Here is a 10933-nt window from a genome sequence, read left to right as displayed (position 1 = left end):
GGCTGGGAAAGCCAGTGCTCAGGACCTGGATGAGTGCTCAGAGTGGCAAGAAGGCCCAAAGTTCCTTAGCCTGCCAATAGATGAATGGTCAATGCACTCAGCCAAAGATCTTGCAGCCGCTGCCAGAGACAGCATCAACAAGCTGCAAAAGAAAGCATTTGTTGCGGTCTTGACAAGATCACAGGAAAAGACACAAAACTCCAATCAGTACCCAAGTCAGAGTCACAGGAAGGACCAAACGCAACAAAGGAGACCACCTGCAGGCCCGACCATCCAAAACCTGATGGACATCAAGCGGTTCAGTGATCTAGCTCGCCTGGTCAGGACCTTTGCATGGATTTGGAGGGCAGGGAAGAAGTTTGCTAAACACAGTCGAAACATTGGCAGTCCAAAGTGGGAGGCAGTACCAGATGTCGACATCTTGTCGTCCTCCTCCCAGTGGAGGATCAAGTTGTGGTGGACCAGCTCGCCTGAGAGGTGCGATCTTCCTAGGTCACGCCCGGAAGATCGAGTGGGAGGTGTTGCGGCGATCTGCCTGGAAATTAAGCTGCGTGTGTGTGACAGCGGCCGTGCTGCTGCATGCGCGCGCCGGCGTGTGTGTTTCTCCGCGGCGCGCCTCAGCAGGTGCGCTGCTCCAGCAGGTGAGCACAATCCCAAATCAGTGCCAAGGTGATAAAAGACCGACGGCAAACATTTAGTTGGATGCACAACAGAGCTGAGGAAGGCAGCAGAAACGTTCACAGACAATAGACTGAAATAACGCATGGGAAAGGACTCTAACGGACTACCGGTGAGCTCATGTTGTTTGTGGCAGAGTTTAATTTTGTTTGTTTGGGTTTCAGTTCGTTAAAATATGTAGAAATGTGCATATTCTGATTACTTTATTTATCTTAAATAATTGTATGTTTAAGTATTGCTTAAAGCCATGTTATTTGTAACTTTTAATTTGGTTAAAATCTAGCATATTTTGTTTATTAAAATACAAAGCAAAACATTTAATTACGGCTAAAACATAAGTATTTTTGTTAAGTGTTAAAATCTACAGTGAAATCGGCTATAAAAATAAGGCTTGATTTAATTTAAAATAAGTTAAAATTGTCTGAAAAGTACACATGTTGAACATGTTGAAAACCTGTATGTTTAAGTGGGTTAAATTTAGAACTACATTCGTTTCTTCAATGGTTAATTTACCCCATTTATTTAAGTTATATACTTCGTGGATTATTGGTTACCTCTTTAAAATATACATGTTTAAAATATATATACATGTTTAAAATATATATACATGTTTAAAATATATATACTTGTTTAAAATATACATGTTTAAAATATACCTGTTTAAAATATATATACTTGTTTAAAATATACATACTTGTTTAAATGATACATGTTTAAAATATATATACTTGGATAAAATATACATGTTTAAAATATACTTACCTAAAATATACTTACCTGTTTAAAATATACTTGCCTTTACTTACCTGTACCTTTTGTTGGTGATTGCTTTTATTTACAATTGTTTATTCTTGTGTTTAAAGGTTTTTCACCTGCACTGAAATGCATTGCTCAAACTGCAAAATAAAGCAAGTGAAAGAGTGAAATCCTGAGTCATCAAGTCCTTCCTTTCAAGTGTGGAAAGCCATGCAGTGAAAATACACTTGACAATCTGAATGGAGAACCGAGGACCCTGTGCACGGAAGTATTTTTCTACCTATTTTAAGGATTTCTTTTAATGACATCGTCAACATTTCTCAACACAAACACATCAAAGTCTCACTGATAATTCAACAATAAAATAGCTTCATGTTGTGGCTCTCAGTATCATTTTTTTCTCTTTCGATTCTGAGAAATAAACTTTTATTCATTTGTTTTACGGCACTCCACTGGCGGACATTTCTCTCATTTTTAGTGAAAAAAAATAAATATTTTGACTTTGTTTCTGCATAAAAATGGATTTTGATTACATTTCTAGCGAGAAATATATGTTTTATTTTTTTTAATATTCACTCAGTGAATGTACATAATCACTTTGTGGCGAAGATCTCACCAAAAAAGACGATCTGCTGTGTTTTATTTTGAAATCTGTTTTATTTTGTAATCTACCGCGATCATACCGGATGTGGTCCGATCCTCGCGGATGTGCTGTGCGATCTCATTGAATCGCGCTTCACTGTAAATGGCCCCGACTCTGCTCTCCTGTTTTAGTTAAAATATCTTCATTAAACAAACATTGTTGTCTTTTTTTAGCATAGAAAATATACATACAGTGTAATTATTTATTAGACAGTGGGTGATATTCGATAATAGGGAAGAACTACAAAACGAGAGGTCTAGGGAGTTGTAGTTTTTTTAATAAAACAGGTTTTTCCCTAAAATTGGAAGTTGGAAATACTTAATTAGTGGCTTTCCAGGGGTTTGAGGGGATGTCAATCATATTTTTGGCATCAGAATTTAAATATTGTCTTGTTCAATGGGGGATTTGTTATTTTTTCAGCATATCCTAAAGCCCCCCCACTCCCACCCCTTAGTGACTATGCTCACATTATAGTCCATGTCAACACCTTTCTATAACAGTAGGTCTCATGTCTGTAACCCTTTTTGTCTCTTAGTTATAATCATTTAAATATGCCCCAGGGTTAAGGTTCAAAGGTCAATATCTCAAAGCAAGAATATTATAGAACCTTGAAATTGATATATGTTACTCTCCAGGCCAAGACCTTTCCGGTGATGTATTTGGTTTAGCTCTATGACAAAGTTTTATTTTTTCACATCTCGCACTCAGAGCACTCAAAGGGCTGTGGGAATCTAAGTCTGTTAGGGCAGATTTCCAAGGTTTGAAAAAAATAAAACTTTGTCATAGAGCTAAACCAAATAGGGAAAACCTATTTCTACCCAATATATCGAAAATCACACACTGTCTAATAAATAATTACACTGTATGTATATTATCTATGCTAAAAAAAGACAACAATGTTTGTTTAATGAAGATATTTTAACTAAAACAGGAGAGCAGAGTCGGGGCCATTTGCAGTGAAGCGCGATTCAATGAGATCGCACAGCACATACGCGAGGATCGGACCACATCCGGTATGATCGCGGTAGATTACAAAATAAAACAGATTTCAAAATAAAACACAGCGGATCGTCTTTTTCTGCCGAGATCTTCGCCACAAAGTGATTATGTACATTCACTGAGTGAATATTAAGAAAATAAAACATATATTTCTCGCTAGAAATGTAATCAAAATCCATTTTTATGCAGAAACAAAGTCAAAATATTTATTTTTTTTCACTAAAAATGAGAGAAATGTCCGCCAGTGGAGTGACGTAAAACAAACGAATAAAAGTTTATTTCTCAGAATCGAAGGAGAAAAAAATGATACTGAGAGCCACAACATGAAGCTATTTTATTGTTGAATTATCAGTGAGACTTTGATGTGTTTGTGTTGAGAAATGTTGACGATGTCATTAAAAGAAATCCTTAAAATAGGTAGAAAAATACTTCCGTGCACAGGGTCCTCGGTTCTCCATTCAGATTGTCGCTGGCAGCGTCATGGAGGGCCGTGGTCGGGATATTATTGGAGTGAATAGACGGCTGTAAGCCTCTGCTCTAAGCGTTTCTCAGCGCCGCGAGCGGGTTTATATTGGAGTCAATAGAGAACCCAGAGCGTTTCACACAGACGTGGAAGGGTACCCTTTGCGCCAGTATGATACGTCTAGGGGTGTGACAAATCGTCGGTATATTACGCTTTGGGAATGAGAACGGGTTGCGTGAAAGTAGGGGCCCACTTGACAACTCCAATGACGTGTCGGTCCAGTCTCCTCAACATCATCTGAGAATGCACAAGTTAAGGTATGTAGTCAGGCGTAAGCTTGGCTCAGGGAAGATGACGCCACTGCCTTGCAGAGTCTCCAGGCATCTTGGATTTTTTAACAGCAAATCCTGTGTAATCGGAATCATTGACAACAGTTCTGCATTCAATACAATTATCCCCAGACACACTTGTGAGCAAACTGTCGGGCCTTGGCTTCCATTCCAACTGGATAAAGGACTTTCTCACAAATCGCCCACAGACTGTCAAACTTGGCCCCCATCTCTCCTCCACCATCACACTTAGCACTGGCTCCCCACAAGGGTGTGTGCTGAGTCAGACACTGAATTCACTGTACACCTATGACTGCACACCTGTCCATACATCAAATGGCAGGAGATTAAGGAACTGGTCAAGTGGTGCTCCATAAACGATCTCACTATAAATGCAAAAAAAAAGAAAGAACTGATTATAGACTTAGAAAGACCTCCCACCACTCTTTCTACAAGGCGAGTGTGTGGAGAGGGTCCGGTCCTTTAAGTTTCTCAGCACCCACATCCCTGACACTCTTAACTGGTCTGTTAACAACTCTTCCACTGCCAAAAAAAGCCCAACAATGCCTTCATTTCCTGAAGCTACTTAAATTATTACCTGTTCTTACTGTAAGAAGTTGTAGTGTGCCTGTGACTTAGTTGTGAAATTTTAAATCCATCAGAAATGTTCTTTCAGTGCATCAGAATCACTCAACCATTCAGACTGTGACTTGATGTTCCACAGTTGATCCAGTGAATATTTATTAAAACACATGGACACATTACTGTGTGTGTCCAGACAGAATTTTAATTTTAATTTTAATTTTAATTCAGTCAGAGGAAAGGGCGAGTGGCAAAAGGAAACAAGACAAACCTAACAATTAATCAATTAATTGATCGTTAACGTTATAGATTAAACCATGTTAACCCTCTTCTTTTGTGCTTTTATAGAATCAATGTTGTCTTTTTCTCTTTTGCCAACTGTTTCTCCACGACAAAAACTCCCTTCACCAAATCATAAAGTGCATTGGGAGGCTTATAGTTTGGCTGATGCAGAGCGTAGAGGACGGGCAGGGTTGTAGAGTTTGACAAGGTCCTGGATGTAAGTAGGACCTGAACCGTTAGCAGCAGAGTACGCCAGAGCTAGAGTCTTGAAGCGTATCCGTGCAGCCACCAGTAACCAGTGGAGGGAGTGGAGGAGGGGTGTTGTGTGTGAAAATTTGGGAAGATTGAAGACCAATCGAGCAGCTGCATTCTGGATGAGTTGTAGAGGTCGGATGGCTTTGGCAGTCAGACCTGCCATGAGCGAGTTGCAGTAGTCCAGGCGTGAGATGACCAGTGCCTGAACAAGGACCTGAGCTGCCTTTTGAGTGAGAAATGTGCGGATTCTCCTGATGTTATGGAACAAGAATCTGCAAGATCTGGTAGTGGCGGTGATGTTTGTTGAGAGGGACAGTTGGTTGTCAAGAGTTACGCCAAGGTTTTGGCGGTTTCTGTGGAGACAACCACTGTGTTCTGGACAGTGATGTGGAGGTCAGTGGTGGGGGAGCCCTTCCCTGGGAGGTAGAGTAGCTCAGTCTTTCCCAGGTTGAGTTTGAGGTGGTGCGAGGACATCCACTGGGAGATGTCGGCCAGACATGCAGAGATACGTGCTGCTGCATGTGTTTCAGACTGGGGAGACTCACGGTGCGTTCAGACCGGACGCATAGCGAATATTTCGCGCGACAAGATTACATACAAAGTCAATGCAAACACGCGAATAGACGCGAATTTTTGCCGGCAGCGCGAATCGCGGGTTTCGCGCGACGCGAATGCCGCGGCGCGAATGAAACAACGCGAATTCGCGTGAGTTCAATAAATTCAACTTTGGCGAAATATTCGCGTGACGCTGTGACAGCGTGACAGCCTATCAGCGTTGAGATTCTGGACGACAGTGTCCGAGATACATACATGAGAGAGAGGAGAAAAGAGGCAGGAAGGAGGAGTAGGTCGGCAGGAGGGACAGGAAAAAGGTGGAAGTACTCTGCGGTCCTCTCTCCGTGCTGAGTGCGCCTCCGGATGATGTCACTCACCCAGACACCACGGCGTGTTTTCCGACGTATCTCGGACTTCCAGAGCAGGTACAGGGACGCTATGCTTGTCATGGTTGATGACAGAATGAAATGGAGGGAATTATTTGGCGCTAAATAGTCTCTTGGGCGAAAATTCGCGTCGCGTTACTCGCGCGAGTGACGCGAATTAAATTCAATTCTCGCGCGAGTAACGCAACGCGAAAATTCGCTACGCGTCCGGTCTGAACACACGGTCAGACTGTTCATTTATTATATGTGCATAATGTCTGGATGTCTTTTTTAAGCACCTTATGTATGAGAAGCACATTTCGTTGTATATTTTTTAATACAATGAGGAAATCTTGAATAACCTGCACGTTTAGGTGTGATTTTACAACTGTGTTTGTTTGTAACTTTAAGCTGATTTAATGTCATGTTTATGTCTACACTGCAAAAAGATCTCAATTTTTATGATAATTAAATGTCATTCTGTCTTTTTTCTTTCATAAAACAAGTGAAATATCTCCAAGGTTAGCCTATTTCCCATAAGAGCAAACTTCTTTTATACGTAAATAATTATAATTTCAGGACAGAGTAAGGCAGACTGCTGCAGCAGAGGAAGAGAAAATAAAAAATATAATGAAGAGAAAGTACTTTTCTTCTTTTTTTATATGGCACTGAAGAAAAAAAACGCTATAGGAACTAATCCTTAGTTGCGGCCTAAAATAAACTTTCATTTCTTCTTTTTGAAATAATGATCATTTTAAAACTCAAACACCAAGGAAATAAAAACTTATTTTCAAGAAAACTATACAAGAAAACATTTTAATTTCAGTTTTATTTTTGGTCTGTAATTTAGCAGAAAGTGATTCGGGGCTGATGTTTGTGAAATACTACTGCATCACCAGCAGGTGGCACCTCGAGTCAACACAGAAGTGTTGGGCTACAAGAACAACCATCACCTCTGTCTTATATATTACACAGAACTAAGATTTTCAACCACTTGGTCTTCAAAACAAGTAAAAACTGGAGCCTTGAGAAAGACAATATGGGCTCAAATTGACAGTAATAAAAGCATTCATTGCTGCAGCCTGCAGCCAGGCTTTGGTATCCATTCACCAGACAACTCTTGACTGGTTTTAAATCTGCACATTATGATTTGTGTTTCATTGAGTGACAGTGAAGTAGATCTGGTCCTGGTCCCTGGTGGCCGGATCGAGGTCCCGGTAGGTGGAGTCTGCATGTGTGGAGGCTGGAGGAAAGTTCTCATAACGGCCAACCTGATCATTCAAAAAAATAATAATAATAAAAACTAAAGTAACAGCAACTTGATGACACTCCTGGAATTAGGCTTGGGCGGTATTACGGTATTTAGAACTCCAGACGGTATGGTATTTTTTTTAATACTGTCACTAACAAAGATGCTTTGTTATGTCATATAATATTTTCCGTCATTGATGGATTTTTTTAATGATGACGGGAAATTCTGAATGCCGTCCGTCATTTTGACAGACTAGGAAACTGGGGTGATCTATCATAATTAAAGTAATTCACACCCCTGTCCAGCAGGCGGCATGTGCATATTAATTATGTATTTATAGTCTTAAAAATACTGGACACAACCAGCAGAACCTCGTTGTCCAGCTGGTTTCAGCTAATGCATCGGTCAGCTCTGAGCACCGGAGCGCTGCCGAAATCTCAGAAAGGTATGATGGTATGAAAAAAAAAGCCCAAGCCTACTGGAAATACAGTCTGCTTGGAAATGTATTTTTTAGGACGTGAAAGCAGAAGTGACAAATTGCACATAAGAGGCGGGACAGAAGCTGTGTATTTATCTGTGTTTTAGTGAAAGTGTTTCAAACATACCGAGTAAAGAGAGAAGTGGAATATGCTGGTGTGGTTTGAGAAGTTTCTGTTGACATTTTGATATTTCGGTAACGCTTTATAATGAGGTCCTTAATAGCCATTAATTAAAAAGTAATAAGGCATTGTTCTCGCTTTAGATCCGGTAGTTGCAAAAAGCATAGTTAACTTATAGTTAACTTATAATAGATGAGCAATAAGGTATATTTTAATATCAATAAGCAAACAAAATAAGATTAATAAAGGCATGGCAAAGACATAATGGGTGGGTCATGGGTGTTTGTAATGCCATTATTAACACTTATATAAGCTTATAAACACACAATAATGTTAATAAGCATCTTGTAAGCATCTTACAAGGGCCTTATTACTTGTTAATTAATGGTTATTACAAGGACCTTAATATAAAGCGTTACCGATATTTCTCCACTCTTCAAAACTGTCATCACTTTATTTATTAATTATTACAGCTGCTGTGAATATAAGCTGACCCAGCAGCTTTTATCAGAGATCAAAGACAACAAAAGAAAGTCACCTCAGTCCTGGTGCTGTCGGTGCCTCCCTTCTCGCTCAAACCTGTGGAAAAGACTAATTATTTTCCTCTATCTTGAACGAGTCATTATTAAAAAGGTTGAGATAAGACTGAAAGATAACTCACCATCAGAGTGCTTAGTCCTGTTTCTGTAAATGAGCAGCAGAACAATAGCCAGCAGCACAACCACCACCACAGGGACACACACAAGCAGAACCAGGAGATCTGCAGAAGACAGAAAAGAGACAGGACAAAGAATTTAACCTGATCGAGAAAAGATGAAATCACATGAAACATCTCGCAGCAATGATATAACGTCTCCCTTCATGCTGAGGGGGCATTCATACCTGAGCTGTTTGGTCCGCTTGAAACTAAAATGTCTGATAGTGCTTTTGGTTTTTGCTAGTGTGAACTAGGGTTGTCACGATACTAAAATTTTCAACTCGATACCGATACTCAGGAAAATATTCAATCCTCGATACCATTTTCGATACCACAAGGATAAAGACCCCAAAATTGAACAGAAATATTTTTATCAACAAGAAAAATGCAACATGTAAAAATTCCCAGAACCACAGGTTAAATATTTATAATAAAAAAAAGTTGTGCAAAAAGAAACTGCAACTATGATAACAAGCTTCAGATACTCGATTCTTTTGAAAATGAGTATTGTATCCGGATACAACGTTTTAGTATCGATACTTTTTTGAGTATCGATACTTTTGACAACCCGAGTGTGAACGCTCAAACGAACTCTGTTGCGGATAAAAGAACCAAACTCTAAAGATTGAGGGTCTCGGTTCTCTTCCAAGAGCACCAGAGTTTGGTTCTTTGCAGGTGAGAACGCAGACCGAACCAAAGCAAACACAGGGCCTTCTGGGTTGAACTTGGGCGGAAAATTGAGAAACAACAGCAGCCACGATAGTAACAGGCTTGAAAAATGTCTTGCTTACACACATGGTCTAATCAAAGTGAATGAATCAATGAAGTAAAACCCCTTTTATCCAAATATGGTCAGACAATAACAGAACACACGCACCAGAACAACAAGCTCTTCAAGTGATTTAGCCACAGAATTATGTCTGATGGATTCAATCACACAGCGGATCATTGCCGCATAAAAGTGAAAAAACGCCACCAAAAATTACGGATGTAACGATACACTCAACTCACGATTTGATATGATTTCTGATACAGGGTAATTATATGATTTTTCTCATTGTTTTTATTTTGTTTGTTTTTTAACAGAACAAGTTTGCAGACAAACTGTGACTGAAAAAGGTTCCATAATTATTAGGACATTTGTTTACAATGCTTGGGTGTGCTTCATGAAACACAGTGTGGAAGAAAAGCAAACATTGCAACTTCACCACAAAATTCACCAGACTCAATATATGGAAGCCACCTTAATGTGCAAGTCTTTCTTCTTTTTGTCTCCAATCATTTGGAGTCGTGTTTGTGTAAACCTGAATAATGCAATTCCAAAATTTGGTCACTTTAACGTGAATAAATAACAGGCAAAGACAGAAACTGTGAACTGTACCTGGCTCCTCGCTGGGTTGAGGGTTAGTGGTCACATCTGTAAACAAAACAAAAAAACATAATGAAAAACAGTGCATTTTTTTAATGTTTCAAACAAGCCATTACTATGCAGAAAGTGAAAATATTCAAAAGAAGTACTTATCGTTATTACAATCATTTGTCTGTCTACCATTACACTTTGACAGCAGCTCAACAAGTCTTTAATGCTAACATTCATAGTATTTTTAGTGTGTGTCGCAACACTTTAAGTCCAATTTTCAATGGTATAATGATGTAATTAGAGATAAAATGCATATATCCTATTAAAATTGCAACTGAAATTATGACGAGGATGACTTTGTTTAATACAAAGTCCATAGAGAGCAATGATTGATTTCCCCTTCGGTGGGGACGGGGCCGTCTCCATAACTCACAGTGACGTGTGACATGGAACAAGTGAAATCGAAATCGTCACACAAACTGTCATGAAAAAAAATATTAGACCACCCTTGTTTTCTTCAATTTCTTGTTCATTTTAATGCCTGGTACAACTAAAGGTACAAATATAATGATAACAACAAAAATAGCTCCTAAGAGTTTAATTTAAGAGCTGATATCTAGCCATTTGCATGTTTTTCTTGATAATAACAAATTATTATTATGAAAACCACAGAAAATGGCTAGATATCAGCACTTAACTCATAGAAGCTATTTTTGTTATCATTATATTTGTCTAAACAAATGTACCTTTAGTTGTACCAGGCATTAAAATGAACAAGAAATTGAATAAAACAAGGGTGGTCTAATCATTGTTTCCATGACTGTATGTATCGATTTTTAACTGTCTTGCGATACATCGTCACATCCCTACCAACAATACATCAAAGTCAGTGACTTGCTTCTAAAAAGTGTCAGCTCTTTCCCTCACATATTCTATCTGACAGACGAAAGACATTTGTTTACAATGCTTGGGTGTGCTTCATTAAACACAGTGTGGAAGAAAAGCAAGCGTTGCAACTTCACCACAAAATCAACCCGTTCTCATTCAGTATGATATGTCTAGGGGTGTGACAAATCGTCGGTATTTTACGCTTTGGGAATGAGAACGGGTTTGCTGTT

General features: G+C 39.2%; 1 long non-coding RNA gene across 1 annotated transcript; it reads right to left on the bottom strand.

Annotated features, from left to right (window-relative positions):
• Positions 1–8417: 8417 nt before the first annotated feature.
• On the bottom strand, positions 8418–10092 carry LOC131972315 (uncharacterized). The gene is made up of 3 exons (XR_009394455.1): positions 9987–10092; positions 9837–9872; positions 8418–8518 (listed from the first exon to the last, which is right to left on the bottom strand). It is a non-coding gene; the product is annotated as an uncharacterized LOC131972315 (long non-coding RNA).
• Between the last annotated feature and the right edge of the window lie 841 nt (positions 10093–10933).

The sequence above is a fragment of the Centropristis striata genome, chromosome 5 (genome assembly GCF_030273125.1).
Source record: "Centropristis striata isolate RG_2023a ecotype Rhode Island chromosome 5, C.striata_1.0, whole genome shotgun sequence".
Taxonomy (NCBI): Eukaryota; Metazoa; Chordata; class Actinopteri; order Perciformes; family Serranidae; genus Centropristis; species Centropristis striata.
The sequence above is the reverse complement of the archived record's forward strand: the minus strand, read 5'-3'. Positions and strand labels throughout refer to the sequence as shown.